The 19,142-nt window shown below is 36.9% G+C and overlaps 1 long non-coding RNA gene across 1 annotated transcript in view; it reads right to left on the bottom strand.

Annotated features, from left to right (window-relative positions):
* LOC134798740 (uncharacterized) overlaps positions 1-18,683 on the bottom strand; it is a 461,223-nt gene extending 442,540 nt beyond the window's left edge. Inside the window, exons 1-2 of the long non-coding RNA XR_010145260.1 lie at positions 18,518-18,683; positions 18,330-18,434 (exon numbers count right to left, since the gene is read on the bottom strand). This is a non-coding gene — a long non-coding RNA (uncharacterized LOC134798740). The remainder of the gene's footprint in view (positions 1-18,329; positions 18,435-18,517) is intronic.
* Positions 18,684-19,142: the final 459 nt, after the last annotated feature.

Below are 19,142 nucleotides of genomic sequence, written 5' to 3'. Positions count from 1 at the left end.
TGATTTCCGTGATACAAGTTATCCTATGTCCTTCCACGGTAGTCAACTTATATGCGTAGGTACTAAAATCTCATCTAAGTAAATCAGTTTACAGATTAAGCTTGAAGATATAACAAACAGACAGAGTTATCTTCGAATTTATAATATTAGTAAGGGTACACGTATATAAATTGACTTTTAATATTAATTCCTCTTGAAATTTTGTAAGCACTTGAGCAGGCTCGATGATTTGATGGAATGATTTTTATTCGTCAATGCAGCTTTTGAATTTGTTTTAATGGCGGAGCCATGGTTGATATGTTGGTATTTCTGTATGAATGTTTGCCAGTTCTGTTCCCTCATCATTTCTTAAGGCCGAATTATAATTTGAAAAGTGAACCGTCATTTCAATTTACTTAGTTTTACGCTGAATGGTTCACGTAATTGGCAGGTATTTTGTGTTAGGTATAACATTGCCAAGAGGTACATGCCTCGTGCAATTAAATTTCAAAATACGCCTCAATAAATGTTGAACTCAAGTCGCCAGATACAATCTGATCCTATGAGTTCATTATTCATAAACGTACGCACACAACTGTGGCTTGCTTGCGTAATTCGAAATTCAATCTTTGGCGACTCCGCGAGTCGGCAAACACTCTGGGATACGAGTAAATAAATAAGGTCGTACGAAATGGAGGCTTCGAACTTGAAACTCAAAACATTTGTAAGTGCGGGAAGATTTTTTTTTAGGGTGAATATTAATTAGAACTGAAAAAGCGCCGGAGCCGGGATTATTTTCCTTTGAATAAATTTTAATTCGTCAATTTTTTTTCAATAATTAAAAATAAATACATAAATACTTACCCATGTATAAGGTTCACGTCCAAGTTCTCATCACTTTCCCAGTAGATGTCATCTTTAACTTAAGTTAGTAACAGCAGTGAGTTAGTGCAATTTATTGGGCATTAGCATATCGATGCCTAACAGGATTTTTGACTTATAGAAATTTAAATAAAAACCTTTTAAGTTTGTGGTAAAAATATGGCCACCAATAGCGAGCTACCTAAATGTTTATTTAACCCTGTTTTAATCCTGACATACCTACTTTATAAACGCTGAGCTTTGTTTAAAACAACACAGAGTTGGAATCGGTATTGAATTTTATTCGAATAAATCCAAGCTGTCACAAGTCACAAGTCACAACACTATAGAAGGCAAGGCCTGCTATACAGTCAAGTATTAGGAGATCTGAAATCAGTACATTGAGTTCATGGAAACTGCACGTTTAAGGACACAAATAAATATCATTACAAGGTTCACTTAAAATTCGGAAAATATTTTATTTACAGAGTTTTGGCATAGCTTTATCGCAGCACTTTTATACTCTTTTGCTAGATATGGTGAAAACACATTGATTTTCTTTCACATTTTGTATATTAGATTATATCAAATAAAATAAACAATTCTCCGAAAATGAAATTTACATACATTATATAAAAAAATATGAAAAAATCACCGATTGGCCAGACCAAGTGAGGAGAGTCTTTTCAAAAGGGCTTATTTCTCTAAACACCAAACAAAAATAAGTCCTTTTGAAAAGACACTCCTCAAGTGATCCCATGTGAACCATGAACAAAGTTTTGTACGGAGCACAAAGATAAAAATAAATAATAACAAAAAATTACTATGAGCACAATTTGAGTACGAACGTCGTGAAAGATTCATCAACACCAACGTACAGCCGACGTCAAAGATATATATACTATGTTTACATTGCCATTTTTTTTAATAAGTTCACAATCAGTAGGTACCCTAAATTCTCCATGCAATCGCGTTGCCAGTATGCCAACGTGGGTACTTAAGTTGGGGCATTGGCTGTACCAACTCAATGTACTGTCTGGATATAGTTTAACGTTTAGGTTACGAGCCGGATCTCCTTTGCATGCCGTCTTTATTTATTCTTCCCCGACGTTCTCACTAACTTGAGCTTTCGACACGAATGTTTAGGTAAAGAGTGTGAAGACTGTTGGCTCTCCCTACAAAATATTTACCGTTCCACCACGGAAAATATGTCAACTGAGAACTTCAGGTACAAGATGGATATAAGGGGATTTATTGTAGGAAATGTTTTCTTCTATTTATTATTTGTAGTTATATTCAAATTTAAATGTTTTTTTAACTTGTGTTACTTTGTTAGCTTATTTCTCATAGGCTAAATTTTAAGCAGTTCCTATGTCATCGAGCTGAGCTGACAGAGGAGCCAGAAAAATATTGGCAAAGAAGTTTGTAATAATACAATGAAACATTTTAATAAATGACCTCCAGAATAAAAGGGACAATAATAACTTGTTTCATTTTTATAACTTAACCCTCAATCTAACTTAATAACACGGCCTTAACTATGACTTGAAAAAATAATATACTGATCGTACTTGGCTATCATATTAATGATTCATGAGAAAAGTAGATGACCCAGTTTATTTCGACATATTTTAACGCAGGTGTAGTGAATAATCCGTTCCCATCGTATTTTCTCGGGAACGAACATCTGTAACAGCTTATATATGACAGAGCAACGATACCTACCATTTGTCACTAAAAACCGGTAAGTAAAATAATCGTGATGCAAATAATTTTGATAATTCATATACATACTGTGTTACAAGATTTTGGCGGAAAAGGTTGCTAAGGGCTTCTCAGGCCTTACAAAAAGCCTACCTACCTAGGTACGATTTGACTTTTGGTACCTTTTGTATTTGCAAGCAATTCCATCGTTTGCTCAAAGGAAAGGGCCTTAGCCTAGTTGGTAGGGACTTAACTAATGACCCTACGAAGCAGGAGGTCACAGTATTTGTGTGTTTATCACAAATATTTGTTCCTGAGTTATGGATGTCTTCTATGTATTTGAGTGTTTATTTATATCTCTCTATTTTATATATGACTAGCGACCCGCCCGGGCTTCGCACGGGTTAACTAAACACCTAAACGTCCCTCAAGAATCACTCTATTGATAGGTGAAAACCGCATGAAAATCCGTTTAGTAGTTTTTGAGTATATCGCGAACATACAAACATAAAAACACACAAACAGACAGACGCGGCGAGGGACTTTGTTTTATAAGGTGTAATGATTTTCTAGCGGCCAAAACACAAGCCTTATTGAGCTTACTGTGGGGCTAGGTTGATTTGTGTAAGACTGTCTAATAATATTTATTTATTTTTATTTTATCAAATTCAGCAATGTATAGTTATCGAAAATTTCATGCGAGTAGTTGCAAGGTGAGTATAGTGTCCCAAAGGAGCACTTCTCTAGAAAGATCCCATCGAAATTAAGTAGCTCGAGTTATCTCATTACTCTCATAGATGGGGTTGACCACAGACCCAGCTAATAAATAAACTACCCATGAATTCAAAGGACGTCAACGCACCCAACGAATCCCAGTGGTTAATGGACAAGTTAACCTAATAGCCGAAAGCACTCAATGCTTACAAAGTCGCGGCGGCCGCTTTATGGCCCCACTAACTGTTAATTTCCTACTAGGCAAGGGAAACTCGTCTGTAAGGAAAATATTACCCTATTCGGCACTATTGTTTTGTTTACTCTCGTTCGCGCTCTATTCCATTTTCATTGTCCAATAATAGTTCCTTTGTAAGGCTCCGGCTTTTAATAAATTGGTACCGGCTTTTAACGCGTTTTGAATCGGCTATTAGGTACCTTTATTGTTGAGGCGTTCGGATATTGCGGTGGTACAAAAGTAAATTATTAAATAAAACACCTTTGTACTAGCTTATTTTACACGCAATTTATTATGGAGGCCGTGTTTCTGGCATTTATATTGTTTACTTTTGCGAAGGCGTTAGAGTTTGTTAACAAAAATTTAAATTAGCTAACTTATTAATGAATTCTAGTGATTAACACATGTTAACAATCACGCTCCGTGATTGTTGAGCTATTTAGGGTCCTAGCTAAATTGATAGTTCAATACTTACGCTATGGAATGTCCAATTTAGCTAGAACCCTAAATGGCGCATCAATCACGGAGTGTGACTAGGTATACTAAATAAGGTGCAGGAGCCAATTTCGACTGCGGGGTAATTTCAACTAATCGAAATATCTTCCAATTCCTAAATTATTAACTAGAGTCACACACAACAATCAAGACATCTTTTTCGCTATATGGACATATATGGCACTCTAGTTAATAATGTAAAACATGGAAGATATTTCGATTAGTTGAAATTACAACGTAGTCGAAATGGTCCCCCTGCACCTTACCTATCAGTACGATGATGGTCGTTCTTGTCTACTTGACAGCGTGATACTGATAAAACGGTATCCGTCACTTTTTTCACGTTTCACGAGGGATATTTTGTTACGTGGATAAAGCCATCCATAATAGGCCTGCAGGTATATATGTATAGGTCTATTATTCTTTGAGCTTTAATATAATAATGCTCGATCTCTCAATTGTGTAGATCCGTATGGATCCTGCACAACATAACCTTGGAGTATGTTCTCAAGGCGGAAAATCGAGACAGCGGTGGCGCTGTGTTGGAAAATCCTTCAATCCGCTCAGAGCGTGACACACATCCAAAGATCACCTCCCACTAGAAGCGGTATTCTGAGATAAAAATCTGCACGGATATTATGATTGTAATGTCGTATGCGTCTACGTGATAGCGGCAGTGTCCGTCTCTTTCAATTGTGTGATGTAAAAATTGACACTTATTTAACATGGATCTTCTAAATACAACTTCTCGTTTTTTTGTAGTTCGCTAAGCTCATGTTTTGATGCATTTAACCGGCCGTTATGAAGCTCAAAATAGGTGACATTTTTCATTTGTAGTCTGCGGGCCCGATTTGGATTTTGAAATAGACATCTATTAGATATCTTTTAGACATCACCAAGATACGATAACGATATGTTTAAGATCTAACCTGTCAAATTTGACATTTGCGCGATTCTGGAGATACTCTTGAACGATTTCCACAGGATATGACTTAGAGATCGAATTCACATCTAATAGATATCTTACTCTATCTAACGTAAAAGTGACATTGGTTGCCCGAATTGCGCTGCAAAAGAGAACTAGTTGATATCTAAACTATAACGTATCTAGAATGGATCTAGTAAGTGTCGTCTCTTGTGAATATCTTGAAGTTCGAATACGGCAGTGCCTCTTTCGCACTCATGAAATATTCCGTCTTAAAATATACGTGATGACTTCCCTTTTGCACACTTCAGTTATCATTCAGCGTAATTGTGTTATTCTAGCTCAGTGGCTATGCATCCTGGGACACAGTCATCTGATAGTGACGGCTGTCAGAAGACGTTATCCTATGAAAATTCACATTTCAACGTCATGCACTGTCGTCGCTAGGTTTTTCCCCCGCTTCTCATTTCATTTGTTTACTGTTAACTTATTGAACCTCGTCCTCGTCAATTTTGAGACCATTTGGTGACAGCCAGTGATTTTTTTAAAAAAGACAGGCTATAAAATTTACTTCTTACAATAAAAATGTAGAATACAAAATATTTAATGTAGAAATTCATGTCGTTCATTTAGAATTATGCGTCATATTCAACATGTGCTTCATAAAAAACCCCGAAATAACAAGACAAACAACAACAACACAACAACAACAACAAGGCAAGCGTGTGTTAAAGTGACATTTACAGACACTCGCACACCAACACCGCCGCAGTAATGCATCTGCAGTTGACATCCGAATTATTCCGAATGTCACTTTTAGTATTTCCATATGGTCTTTCTTGTGAGGGTTGATCTATCACAGCGCACATAGCCAAACAAAAAGCCGTATATCTACGAGTTTTGTAGTAAATTACGACGTTTTACGACCGCAGAGAACCTCTGTCGAGATAAGCCGCTCTGAATTTAGAACACACTAAAACGATTTCGCATCACTAAAACCATTTCAAAACCCAAGAATGCGCAAAATATATAGGTAGCCAAGTAGAGACCATCTAAGCTAACTCTGCACCGACTTGAACAGAACAAAGTTTATAATAAACGTCATATTTTCATATAAATTTGACATTAAAAATTATATTTATTTTGTACGAGCGAACGGGGGCCGATTTTTGAATTTCGAGCGGTTGATTTCGTGATTTTCCCTTCAATATATCTCTACTACTAGGCATTTAAATTCTACTAATAAAATTTAAAACGAGTGGTCTATACAACTAGATTCCCAATCTATTGATCGTATTTCAAAATTATCAATTCGCCGTTTTCCACAGACTTTCGAGTGACAAAATCGAGCACACGAAATTCAAAAATCTGTCCCCAGATTCGCAATTACTAACTTAAGCTATAGGGCTGTAGGGTTGAAGATGCGGCCGGTCTTAAAGCGTTATCGCGTTAAGTCAACCCGAGTCGGGGGCCTGATTGCACGCTCTGCCTTCGCCACATTTGGGGACTCTACTGGACAATGACACCTTTAGATGTGTGAGCCCCATCTCTGCATAAATATGTGGCATGATGGTGGAAGCGAATGGGCACCACGGCCCGGTCTGTGGGGCGGCTCCCGAGACTCCATGCGACCACTAATGAATTAATACGTCAATCTAACAGGTATATTACTTTAATTTTATGTAATAAGTACATTAACAAGCGATCTGCTCTCTGATAGATCTAAAATTTATGCAATTTATGTAACGCCAGAAAAGTGTAAAAAGTCTAAAAGTTGATTCGCTCTTATACTGTAAACCATAGTAATGTAACTAAAAAGAAAAAAAAAACATAAATACTCACTAAAATTCGCCGTATACCTAATAATTCATCGCTGAAATGAACGTAACGGTGACATATAAAATAAAAAAACGTACATATCCATTTGCCATTCACCGCACACCACCGGTCTTTGATATCTCTGTGACATCCGTGTATTTAATATTTAATGATCGTCGTTGGGTTTGCATGGTTAATATTTACTTTTGTAAAAATGCCTACTCACTTTGTTTCAATTTTAAAGCAGTTTACATAGAAAGTAATAAACATTTATATATAGGTATACTAAACTAATATTTTTTCAAATTTTAATATAATGTTTGTAATTTTGTCGTTCATTTTGAAAGTTTATAAAATAAACCTAATTTACCTATAAATAGTGTGACACATGTTATCTCGCAGGTGTTATCGGCAGGCCGGCAACTGAACTTCCTCTGACTTCTCATTATCGGAGCAACGTGAAGAGGGAACGAGGAAGATTAACCACCGTTAATCTTTCTGTGTTATCTCATATTTCTCAATTTTACTGTGACTATTTCTTATCGCATTATAATTTTTGGTTAGAATCTGTGCGGAAAGAGAAGAGTCGTGGTATGTATGGGGCCCAACCCAATACATTCCACAACTCTTCTCTTTCCGAACAGACTCTATCACTATGACACGTGAGTTAAATGAAGATGTCAACGGTGTCACCGGGTATTGAGTTTTTATTTGCGGACGCCACTCTGAATATCACGCGGAGACACACGAGAAAGAATATTGTCTCGGGACAGGCAGTATCGTATAATTGGCAGATATCGGGCGCTTAATTTACCTATTTATTACTTTTAATAGGTATACACACTTATACCGGGTGTGGCCTGTAATATGAGCAAAAAATTAAACTGTAGGCTGTACTCCTCATACTGACCAACATTTGTTCAGCGACTTTTAAAAATAACTTGTGGTTTAATTTTTAATACACTTTAAAGTTTATTCTAAGACGCAATGTATTGCGAATTTTGTTATGTTTAAGGCGTGACAAGCAACGTCAAATCACAATGATATGGCGTGGACGCCTCCATTGAAGATAATATTTATTTTGTATGAAAAATAGGGAGTCTAAATACTTCATAATATTTAAAAGTTGTTGAACAAAAGTGTCACGGTTTGAGGAGTACAATCTATGTTTTAATTCTTTGCTCGTGTTACAGGCCACACCCGGTACACACAGCTTAGTTAGACTGGCCAGTGCTCATATTTCTAGCCCTCAAACAATAATTTAGAACGTCCAGTACCACTGCAGTTCCAAAACGGCCCATATCTCTTCTAGCTTTTACATCAATACGTCTTTTTGTTCAGTGGTGGCGCGGCATTGTCTCGTGAGGAGATTAGGGCGGACACGGTCGGACGTTCGGACGGACGGGACCGGGTCGCACGCGACACCACGCTTATCTTGTTACGCCTGTCCCTGTCAACTCCGCCCTGCGAATCCCAGATTTGTTAAACTCCGTAAACTGAGACTAAACAACGGAAACCATTCCACGGAGATCATTATTTTTTTCGTTACATCATTACGGAAAAGATCAGAGGAAAGTTAAAAGCAACTTTACTCTCATCTTCTCGATACGAGTACAGTTAAGTATTCGTATCATTCGCAAGAGTAACTCTTTTCATCCACAAGAAGCGATTCCTTTCAATTTGCCTAATGCGGACTTCTAAGAATTTCTATTTATATTTAGAAGTTAGGTATCTACTTGTAACATTTTGATTATTTTGAATGCAAAAGTGCAACATGCATTGGCGATTTTTTTCAAGTTTCGGTAATTCTATTGTGAGACACAATCACGGGTAAAGCACGCACAGACAGTTCATTCACGATCAACTAATTTTAATTACAAACATAACACACAAAAGTAAAGTACGCAAAATGGTACTCTCAATGCTTAGTCTGGTAGACTACCTTTGATGCTCGCTGTACCACAGCAACACCAGTCATATAATATAAATAGAGGTAATTGAATTATAATTGGATTCGAAAATAAATGCCTTACTAGAAATAAGCGGAACTCGTGGCTCCTTAAGCATATAATAGGCTCTGGAATAGCAGTAGAGAATTAGCTCAGTTTACCACTTAATCTAGATCTGAGGGAGGCTGCAGGAAAAACAATTTACCCGGCTAATGACAGAACTCGTGGCAAATAAGGCTTTTGCTCCCTGCGGGGAAAATTGCTTTTAATGCTTTTGAAGTGCACATTTTTCCTGTGTACAAGGAACAAGGCAAATATTAAGGTTATGATTTAAAATTTCTGAGCTTAGTTGACAGAATCATGAATCATGAATCATTTGGTTTATGAGAATGAAGTCAAGTTTTTAAGAAAAATGTTCATTTGTTTTCATATTACCTAGATATCTGCCAGTGAGAAGCGCTCAAATATACCTACAGCGTGTGTTTTTGATACCACCACATATAAAAAAGGGCCGAAGGCAAAGGCAAGGGCAAAGGGGGGGTTAGTATAGGCCAAAAATAATCAAGTTTCATTTATATTTTACTAAACATTCAAGACTTATTTTGTTTCTTACAGAATTAAGCACGCAGTATATCATTTCAAACGTCGTACTTACTAGCACGACGTCACAACTGTCACAAATGAGGATTTTTAGTACTTTGGAGGAAAATTTATCCCAATGGGTTGTGTTTGGGCAGCTAAAAATAATACGTGTCTGTAAATTATAACAGTTATTTAAGACTACTCTATAACATATATAAAAATAAATCAAGTCGGAGCCGGACAGTTGTGTAGGCTTCCTTGTTTTTTTTTTTTTTTTGTAAAAAGAAGAATAAGTGACATTCAAAAACACTTTCAATTGTTTACCGTATTCTCCCGTATTCCAAGTTAAAATTGTTTTGCAAATGTCACCGTACGGTTGTTATGGGTAGTGGTGCAATAGAGAGCGCAGGTGGCACTTTGCAAAAGTTTTCAGAATCGATTCTTGGTTTGGGAAATCATGTTTTTGGCACAGGAGGTAAGAATGTAAGAAACAATTTAGAAAAGTTTACCTATCTCTTCTTCGTTTAAAAGTGAAGGATGACTCACGCTAGACCGGGCCGTGCCCGGGCCGAGGCGTCCGACATGTCATTTTCTATGACAGCTGATCGGTGATCATGTGGTGCTTTCCATAGAAAACGAAGCGCCGGAAGCTCCGGCCCGGCCCCGGCCCGGTCTAGCGTGAGTCATCCTTTACACGAACCTAGCCGCCGCCATACCATCGATGTTACGCTCTCATTTTAAAACGACATTCAGAAATAACATGAACATTCAAGTAACATATTATGTCTATGGCTAGTACTAGTTTTCGTTAATAAAAATTATAATAGGTGCAAAGAAATTAGAGTTAGAAGTTTAACATTTTTTTAATGATATAGGAGGCAAACGAGCAGACGGATCACCTGATGGTAAGCGATTACCGCCGCCCATGGACACCCGCAACACCAGAAGGGTTGTAAGTGCGTTGCCGGAATTTAAGATGGGAGTACGCTCTTTTCTTGAAGGTTTGAAGGTCGTATCGGTCCGGAAATACCGCAGGCGAAAGTTCATTCCACAGTTTACATACAAAACTATAAAATGTACCTACAAATAGAAAGCCCAGCAACAATTCCGTAACCAACAATCAATTCAATTCTATTCATGTATTTATTTCGGAAATTTGAAGCTCTAAGATCCAAGCTTTTTTATTCGAATAAAACTTAGAACTAATTTTCACGATTCTAAAACCCGTTCAGATTCGTTTAGCCAATTTTATTCAAGTGAAAATACACACAACGAAAACATTAAGCTGCTACCAAGCCACTCACAGTACACCACAATTGCATTATAAAATTAACTCTATCCCATTCGGAGTTTTCTTATCTGAACTCCAATTACTGAGCACAAATAATCTCCCACTTCCGCCGAGACAAGAGAAACAATATATGCAATTATGTATTCCGGAAATGCGGGGCAATTAACATGGAAATTCTCGTTAGCGTTTCGCAAAAGGGAAACTTTTGATGTTCAAGGAAGAGAGGAAAAAATTCAAGAGCGGCTCCGGCCTCATTAACGGCCTTTAACACTAGCGAGATGCTTCCGGAGAGTGGCTACGTAAGAATTTTAAACCGGTTGCTGTAAAAAACTAATGTATATTAGCCATTACTATTGTTGCCCTGGGTGTTAGTAACGGAATTGTACGAGTAAAACATGCTTTTATGTTGGTTCAAAGAGCTTTGTCTCTAATTGTCTAATGAATAGACAGTGATTTTAGATATTGTGCTTAGATATTACGAACGGGATTTTAGAATATGATTGCGTTGGAATAGTGAGATGATATAGTAATTATAGTATGACGTCTGTCATGTATGTGGGTACTAATTGGGAATGTCAACTTCAACTGTTTCGCAGCATGTTACATCTACAGATATGTATGACATTTAAATGTATGTATCTAATAGCTAGAGTCTGTGCGGAAAGAGAAGAGTCGTGAAATTTATTGGGCCCAAATAAATTCTACGATTCTCTTTCCGCACAGACTCTAATCAACTTATTATACTTTAGAAATGCTACAAATTAACTAGTTCTGTTTTAATTTTTAACAATTGATTAAAAATAGACGAAGACAACAGGTGGTCTTATTGGTAAAGAGCGATATCTTCCATACATCTTATAATAACTACATTAACCTATATTATATTAACTACATTAAACCAATAACATTCTCAGTTGACTTCTTGAGTTCGGTATACCTACTTGGCTGTTAGTTTCCAGTTGTAAAATTGCAAACACTTCGTATGTATGGCACACACTTAAGACGAAACAGGAGCTGAGTTTTAAATATTTTAGGTAAATATACCCGTCTCGCTAACGGAAGCAGCACCTAAAAGTAGTGCGATAAGGACAAGGCGAAAAATCCTGCGTAAAAATCTCAAAAATCGAGGTTTCGTACTCCTCTGTTTCCTCCTCCAAAACTTAACCAATCGTAACCAAATTTGTAAATCTAAATGATTATGAAATTATCTGTGTCGGACCGTTTTGCTTTTTTGGCTAATTGATATCAGTTTTGAATGCCACGCCTCTCATTGCGGCATAGTCAATTAGGCCATTTTGGCCATTTTTGAAGGGCTCTAGCGCCTTAAAAAACAAAAATATCAAAAAAAGCAAAACGGTCCGACACAGATATTGACAATATTAATCTGTGTTGAAAAAATCATTGCTCTAGCTTCAAAAACCACGGAGGAAAACGAGGAGTACGTTTGTATGGAGAAATGACCACTCCCGTTGGCACGCGCGGGTTCAATTGCTACCACACGGCAATTAATTGCTAAGCTACGTAGAAAAAGGCGAGCAAAATCAATTCAAAGGTGCGGCTTAAAGGGGTTTCACCCGAGGCTAAATTTCTCCGCAGATCCATTGAATGCAATAAAATTTTCTGCACAATTTGAAACCATTAAAAGCCGCCGCGCCGCGGCGCTGAATGTTAATCATGGAGTAGTGAATAGAACAATCACAATGTGGAAAGAATATTCCTTTTAGAGCATAAGCGTTTAGTTTATAAAACAAAACGGATTGAATTTTTAATAGGGTGAATTGAATAAGTAAAAATGTGGAGAATTTTCAAAATGGGATAGTATTCGGTTTTAAAAATTTTGACAATATTTAATGATTTAAATGGGAATGAGATATTTGTCAAAAAATATTCCTTTAGTTTATTATTTTTTTATTCAAACTTTTGGTACTCTGTTACATCTTATGGTAATAACCTGTAAGTATATCTTTATACTACGTTCAGCCCCGCAGCTTCGTCTACGAGGAATGATGGCGATGATGATTGATAAAAACTACCTATATATACCTTTTGACGACCAGTCTGGCCTAGGGGGTAGTGACCCTGCCTGTGAAGCCGATGGTCCTGGGTTCGAATCCCAGTAAGGGCATTTATTTGTGTGATGACACAGATATTTGTTCCTGAGTCATGGTTGTTTTCTATGTATTTAAGTACATATTTATATATTATATATATCGTTGTCTGAGTACCCACAACACAAGCCTTCTTGTGCTTACTGTGGGACTTAGTCAATCTGTGTAAGAATGTCCTATAATATTTATTTATTTATTTATTTACCTATCCCATATGTTCCCGGGGTCTCAAACTATCTCGAAATTCTAATTCGGTTCAGCAGTTTAACCCTGAAGAGGTATCGTACAGTGAGAGAGACAGTTACTTTTGCATCTGTAATAAAACATAAGGCTCAATTTACCGTTGTAGGTAACTACAGCCAAAACTTAAAAAAATACAACAAATATTTCGATTTGCACATTAAGCTGTAACTGCTGTAAGCCCATTGCTGTTTTGAAATTGTAATACGGGATTATATTACTCATTATAAATAAACATATACCGTAAAATGGGGTGAGTAGGGACAAAACTGACATTCAAACCTCGATAACATTTTATTTTTACATTTTATGCATACTTCATTTTATTAATAAATGTTCCGGTCGTTTGTATTTTAGTTTTTTTTATGATTTTAGGTAGTTCCATTTCATAACTTTAACGATAAACACAAAATCCCTCCTCACCCCGTAGTCCCTCGTAGTTGGGGTGAGATGGGAGTTCATACAAAAGGTGATTTTGAAACGTTGTTGAATCGATTTTTTTTATTATTATAGGAATACATTATTTAGGTAGCAGTAGTAGCCTTTAAAAACCATCTCACCCCCCTGTCACCCTTCTCTCCCCATTCATAACCCGACTCTCCTCGCAATCCCTACTCACCCCATTTTATGGTAATTAGTCCTTTTAAATAATGGAATACTCAACTATTCTTACAATTTAATCGAGCATAATTAGAACATTCGAATTGGCAGAACAATATTTCTCTCTCATCCTCAGTTTTCGATAGTAATTTCGCCAATATTTCGTTCATTTTATATTTAAGATCTTTTTAGGCTATAGAAATAAAAAAATGCCCTGGTTCTAAATAATTTATTGAATTTATGATAAAATTAAAACTCTATCTTTCGAGGGAGAAAAAGCTTTAGTACCTACCTGTTGCCACCCGAGCCCAAAATCTTATTAATTATTAGTATTAAACAACATTGATCTATAACTTTCAATGTAGTACCAAAACGAAGTAAACATAGTGTCTGTTGTATATAAATAGACAATGAAATGTATAGACTAGTGATTATGCCCTTAATTGACTTTAACACGTGTCGATTTTAATCTTAATGACTAATAGGTCTTGAAATTACACCTAGTATACTAACCTGATGTTTTATGTAAACGAATGTGAGGGTACAAAGGTGTCACTGGACTTTAAACATATGTAGGCAACTCGCCACTTACGTTTTCAGTGTTTCCACATCTACCCACGACAACCCAGCTCGCGCGACTCGACCGCCCGACTAAGGGCTCGGTTACACGTACCGAGTACCTAGAGTGGCGAGACAGTAAAACGAAGTATGGAATTTTTACTCGGCCGAGTAACAATTTCATACTTCGTTTTACTGTCTCGCCACTCTACTCGGTACGTGCGATCCTGGCATAGCAGGCAAGCCAGGGGTAGAGGAACCCGTCCCATCCGCTCTCCTTTCGGATAACAGAGCTTCCCCCGTAACTCTCGAGTACGTGAAGTCGCTACTCCCCAACATCTCGCCACTAGCTGCCCTGCGTTTATAAAAAAAAAAAAAAATATATATATATATATATTAGTAAAACCTGCGGGTTTTGGGGTCGTCACATCCCTACGCGTTATTGTCATGTCTTTCCCATCACGGGACAACAATGGTTTTCCGAACCTTTGGGAGGCGTGCGCGGAGCCGAAGCCAACACGTAGATGCCCTTTTGACACTTTAATGCAATGTAAGGGGTACACCGAGCGGATGCTGCCCTTACCCGTGTCATGGGACCCACGCAGAGGCAGAACCCGCCAGGGTGTAAGGACTATTAAGAGTTGATGGGATCTATAATTAACCCTAGTTCGAAATACAAGGCAACCGGCTAGTAAACAATGCTATATATTTGGACGATCTAGCATCCCAATAACCTATTATTGGGTGAAAGAGATGGACTAAGTATTTTCATGTTATTATTATGATGAATGATCTCGGTAATTGTTTCCACGTGCTAGATCGTCCAAATATATAGCATTGTTTACTAGCCGGTTGCCTTGTATTTCGATTGAAGCTAAAATTAAACTATTAACTATGTAGAAACTTCGTTGTCAAGTGCCTTAGCTAAGTTCAATAAGTATAATTACGTAACAAATTGAAGTACCAGAAGTCTCTTTGAAACTTAAGTATGTTTAAAAGTTAGCGAAGGAAGACAAAAATATATAGACGAAGCGTTCAATACATTTTTGACTTCGTTTGTAAGAAAAGGATAAATCAATAAAGTTCGTAAAGGTTTATAAAAACCGGTTAATATTCTTCATCACTAATCACGTGTAGTCACTACACACCTCTGTCACAGTGTAAAAAGTAACAGTGGACCGACACCTTTGATGTCTGCGTAAATGCCGACACCGCACAAGAACACAGTAGGGTTGTCACAGACTTTTGGGTACACACCAACACAATCATACCAAACATTTCAAATAAGACACGCTCTGCTAGTCCTCTAAGTAGTACCGAGCTACTAACAATGACGATCTATGCAGCTCGGTTGCGCGCTACCCACCCCTCGCCCCGCGCACCCTGCACAATCGACCTGTCTAGACGGCTCCGCTTCGTCGAATGACAATACAATACAGTTTTATAAACTGTGCCTGTCTTTAATTATGGAAACCTGAATACAATGTTTAAAATGAATTGTAGGTTTAAAAATATTTTACCGAAAGAAGAAGCCTTGAGCCTCTGAGTAAAGGAATTATCCCTTTCGTATACCGGGTGTGACCTGTAACAGGGGCAAGAAATTAAACTGTAGGCTGTACTCCTTACACTGACCAACATTTGTTCAGCGACTTTTAAAAATAAGTTGTGTTTTGATTTTTAGTACCTACCTACACTTTAAAGTTTATTCTAAGAAGCAATGTATTGCGAATTTTGTTATGTTTAAGGCGTGCCAAGCAACGTCAATTACAATGATTATGGCGTAATAATAATATTTAATTTGTATGAAAAATAGGAAGTCTAAAGACTCCATAGTTTTTAAAAGCTATTGAAGAAAAGTGTGTGACAATTTTTTTTTATCTACGTATTTAAAAGGAGCCTTTATCAATGAGACATGTCGGCTCCGTTGGGCCTCTACATTACATGAGTTTCAATAAGTGTTACTAGATATCAAAAAAAGGTACACGAATTTCGCAGTTTTAGACAGGGGTTCCGCCAAAATCGAGTGAAAAAACCCAATATTAGTTACTATATAGCCCCTAGCTTCAATGGGTTGTGCCCTGACAATTTTCTTAAGTTTGAGGAGTACAATCTATGTTCTAATTATTTTCTCGTGTGGTCGGTAACACCCGGTATTTACTTATAAATATTTAGGTTTTCCCGTTATAGACTACACGTGTACTCCATTGTTGCTCGTGGCGTCTCGATTTTCAAGGTGAGCTTGGCTAGGTATGAGGCTGAATAATTATGTATTGTGATAGAAATAGTGTAGGATATTAATGTATATTTAAATTCAGATATTCAAGTGTATACAATTGGAATAGCTAATAGTAAAGGTATCTACTAACCATTCTGGATTTTAAATATTTTAATTAAAACTTAAGATAAGACATGATTTCTTTATTGTCAAGCTAAAAAAAATCTTAGAAAAAGATTACTTAAGGGGCCCACTGATTAACAGTCCGCCGGACGGTATCGGCCTTTCAGTTAGAACAAAATTTTGACAGTTCCGAACAACTGACAGGCCGGTACCGTCCGGCGGACTGTTAATCAGTGGGCCCCTTTAGGTGATTATTCGCTTATGAAGTTAAACGGTATAAAATGCCGATGACAGGGTCGAGTGGAGAGAACGAGGGGAGGCCTTTGCCCAGCAGTGGGACACCAAAGTAGGCTAAATAAAAAAATAAAAATAAAAATTGTAGACACTTAGCACTGTTTAAATATTAAGACCGTGTGATCGGCGGTGGCGGCCATATCTGCCGCAGGGATGACGACCGATGGGGCCAGCGAGTACTGTTCTGGAGACCTCGACTGGGAGGCCGGAGGGACGGAAAACCACGAGCCAGATGGTCGGACGACATTAGAAAGACGGCAGGGCCGACCTGGCATAGAACCGCCGCATACAGAACAACATGGAAATCCATGAAAGAGGCATATGTTCAGCAGTGGACGCAAATATGCTGAGAAGAAGAAGAAGAAGAAGAAATATTAAGACCAGAAAAACAAACTAAAATATATATTTAAATAAGATGAGGTTGGTGCTCAAGCTATAAGTAGCGGAGTATTGACCCAGACTATTTTCAGCAATATAAAAACCACCATTTAAACAGTTAGAGCAAAAGAAATAGTAATTATAAAAATTCTCGCCAAGTGCGGCTAGCATACCTACTCTAATAGAAAAGGATATTTTTCCTCGATCATTTTTATTTGTTTGCACAATGCCAATATTTTTAATATCTATCGCGTTTCTAAATAAAACATAGTTTTACTTCTTGAGTAGAAAACTATAAAAGACAGGTTCAAAAAAATCATAATGTAGGTAAATTGTAAAGATGAAAAAAAAACTACATTCAAATACAATTTAAAATAAAAGTTTTTTCACATCACCTATTCGGAAAAGGGCATTTCCTCCCTGCTAGGGGGGATCAAAGTGGCACTTTTCTGTTTTTGTGTCAATACAAAAAAAAAATATTTTCCTCATAGTTGATGTGAAAAGCAGTATGTGTCACACGGTATCAAAATTATTTCGTCTTGGGCGTTAACACTTGAATCCCTCATTACGCCCCGGGGTCTACAGTAGAATCCGTCGCTTCATTCAGGATTCAATGTACACCCTTGACAGAAATATATCATTTTGATCCCTTGTAACACAAACTACTATACTATTATAAGCGCTTTGCTTTAATAAATATAACATAGCAAAATAACAGAATAGATGTTCTGTTTTTTTTTTTAATTATATGTATAAGATTCCTTAACAACATTATACTATGTTCAATTTGCCGGAATTTCTGACACGATGTCAAACTTTCTCGAAAAATTTTCAATAATTAATTGCTCTCTATTAGTTAAGCATAAATTAAAAATATATTTTAAAAACGTTTCATAGAACTGAAAGCTAGGCATCGATTTAATTTGCGGCTGAATTTAAAAATACACTCTATATCTTAACGACATTTGAAGCTTATTGGTGGCTTGTGTTATCCAAAACTAAACGGCCGTATTTAGTCTCCTTTGACTGGTGTATGCGTGCATAAAGAGCCGTCGAGTCGATAAGCCACTAACTTTTCGCATTTATAATTCTGAATGTTTCTCCGAAGATACTTTTAATTTCCTTTCCTTAAGTATTATGCGAATCAGATGTTTCTCTGACTTTTTGGCTCTCTATCTCATTTTATTTGCTTAACGAGTGTTAAGTAGAGGTTCGTTATGGCAACTTTTTTACTAAGCCGCCTTTACATAGGACTTATACCGGGTGTGGCCTGTAACATGAGCAAATAATTAAAACATAGATTGTACTCCTCAAACGGTGACACTTTTGTTCTACAACTTTTAAAAATTATGAAGTATTTAGACTCTCCATTTTTCATACAAAATAAATATTATCTTCAATGGACGCCATCGCCACGCCATATCATTGTGATTGACGTTGCTTGTCACGCCTTAAACATAACAAAATTCGCAATACATTGCGTCTTAGAATAAACTTTAAAGTGTATTAAAAATCAAACCACAAGTTATTTTTAAAAGTCGCTGAACAAATGTTGGTCAGTATGAGGGGTAAAGCCTACAGTTTAATTTTTTGCTCATATTACAGGCCACACCCGGTATACCTACGGCCCGATTCGAACTTTAAGATACGTCAAATAATACTTCTAGATAAGATTCATTCAAACAAAAACGTCACTTTTAACATTGACATATCTAATCCATATCTTATCTAGACGTAATATTTGACTTATTTTAAAGTCCGAATCGGGTAGATAGTCATTAATGACAACGGAGCAGATTTAAGGCATTAGTGAGATCAATTGATCGAAATTATAGTGGCAAAAGTTAATCAAGTGAAAGTAAATCTTTTCACTTAGAAATAGAAATAGAATATAAATAGAAAATATAATTATTTAGCATAAAAACATACATTAGGTACAGCAAATTAAATAAGTACAAAAAACGTACACCAAATAGGATGCCGCTCAGCATAAGCAGTGTCTGTAAGACACGTCGCTGGTTTTCAGGGCACCCAAAATTAAAACTAAAACTTAAAACTAATACAAAAACAGAT

The sequence above is a fragment of the Cydia splendana genome, chromosome 17 (genome assembly GCF_910591565.1).
Source record: "Cydia splendana chromosome 17, ilCydSple1.2, whole genome shotgun sequence".
Classification (NCBI taxonomy): Eukaryota; Metazoa; Arthropoda; class Insecta; order Lepidoptera; family Tortricidae; genus Cydia; species Cydia splendana.
Note: the sequence above shows the minus strand (reverse complement) of the source record. Positions and strands in the feature narration are given on the sequence as shown.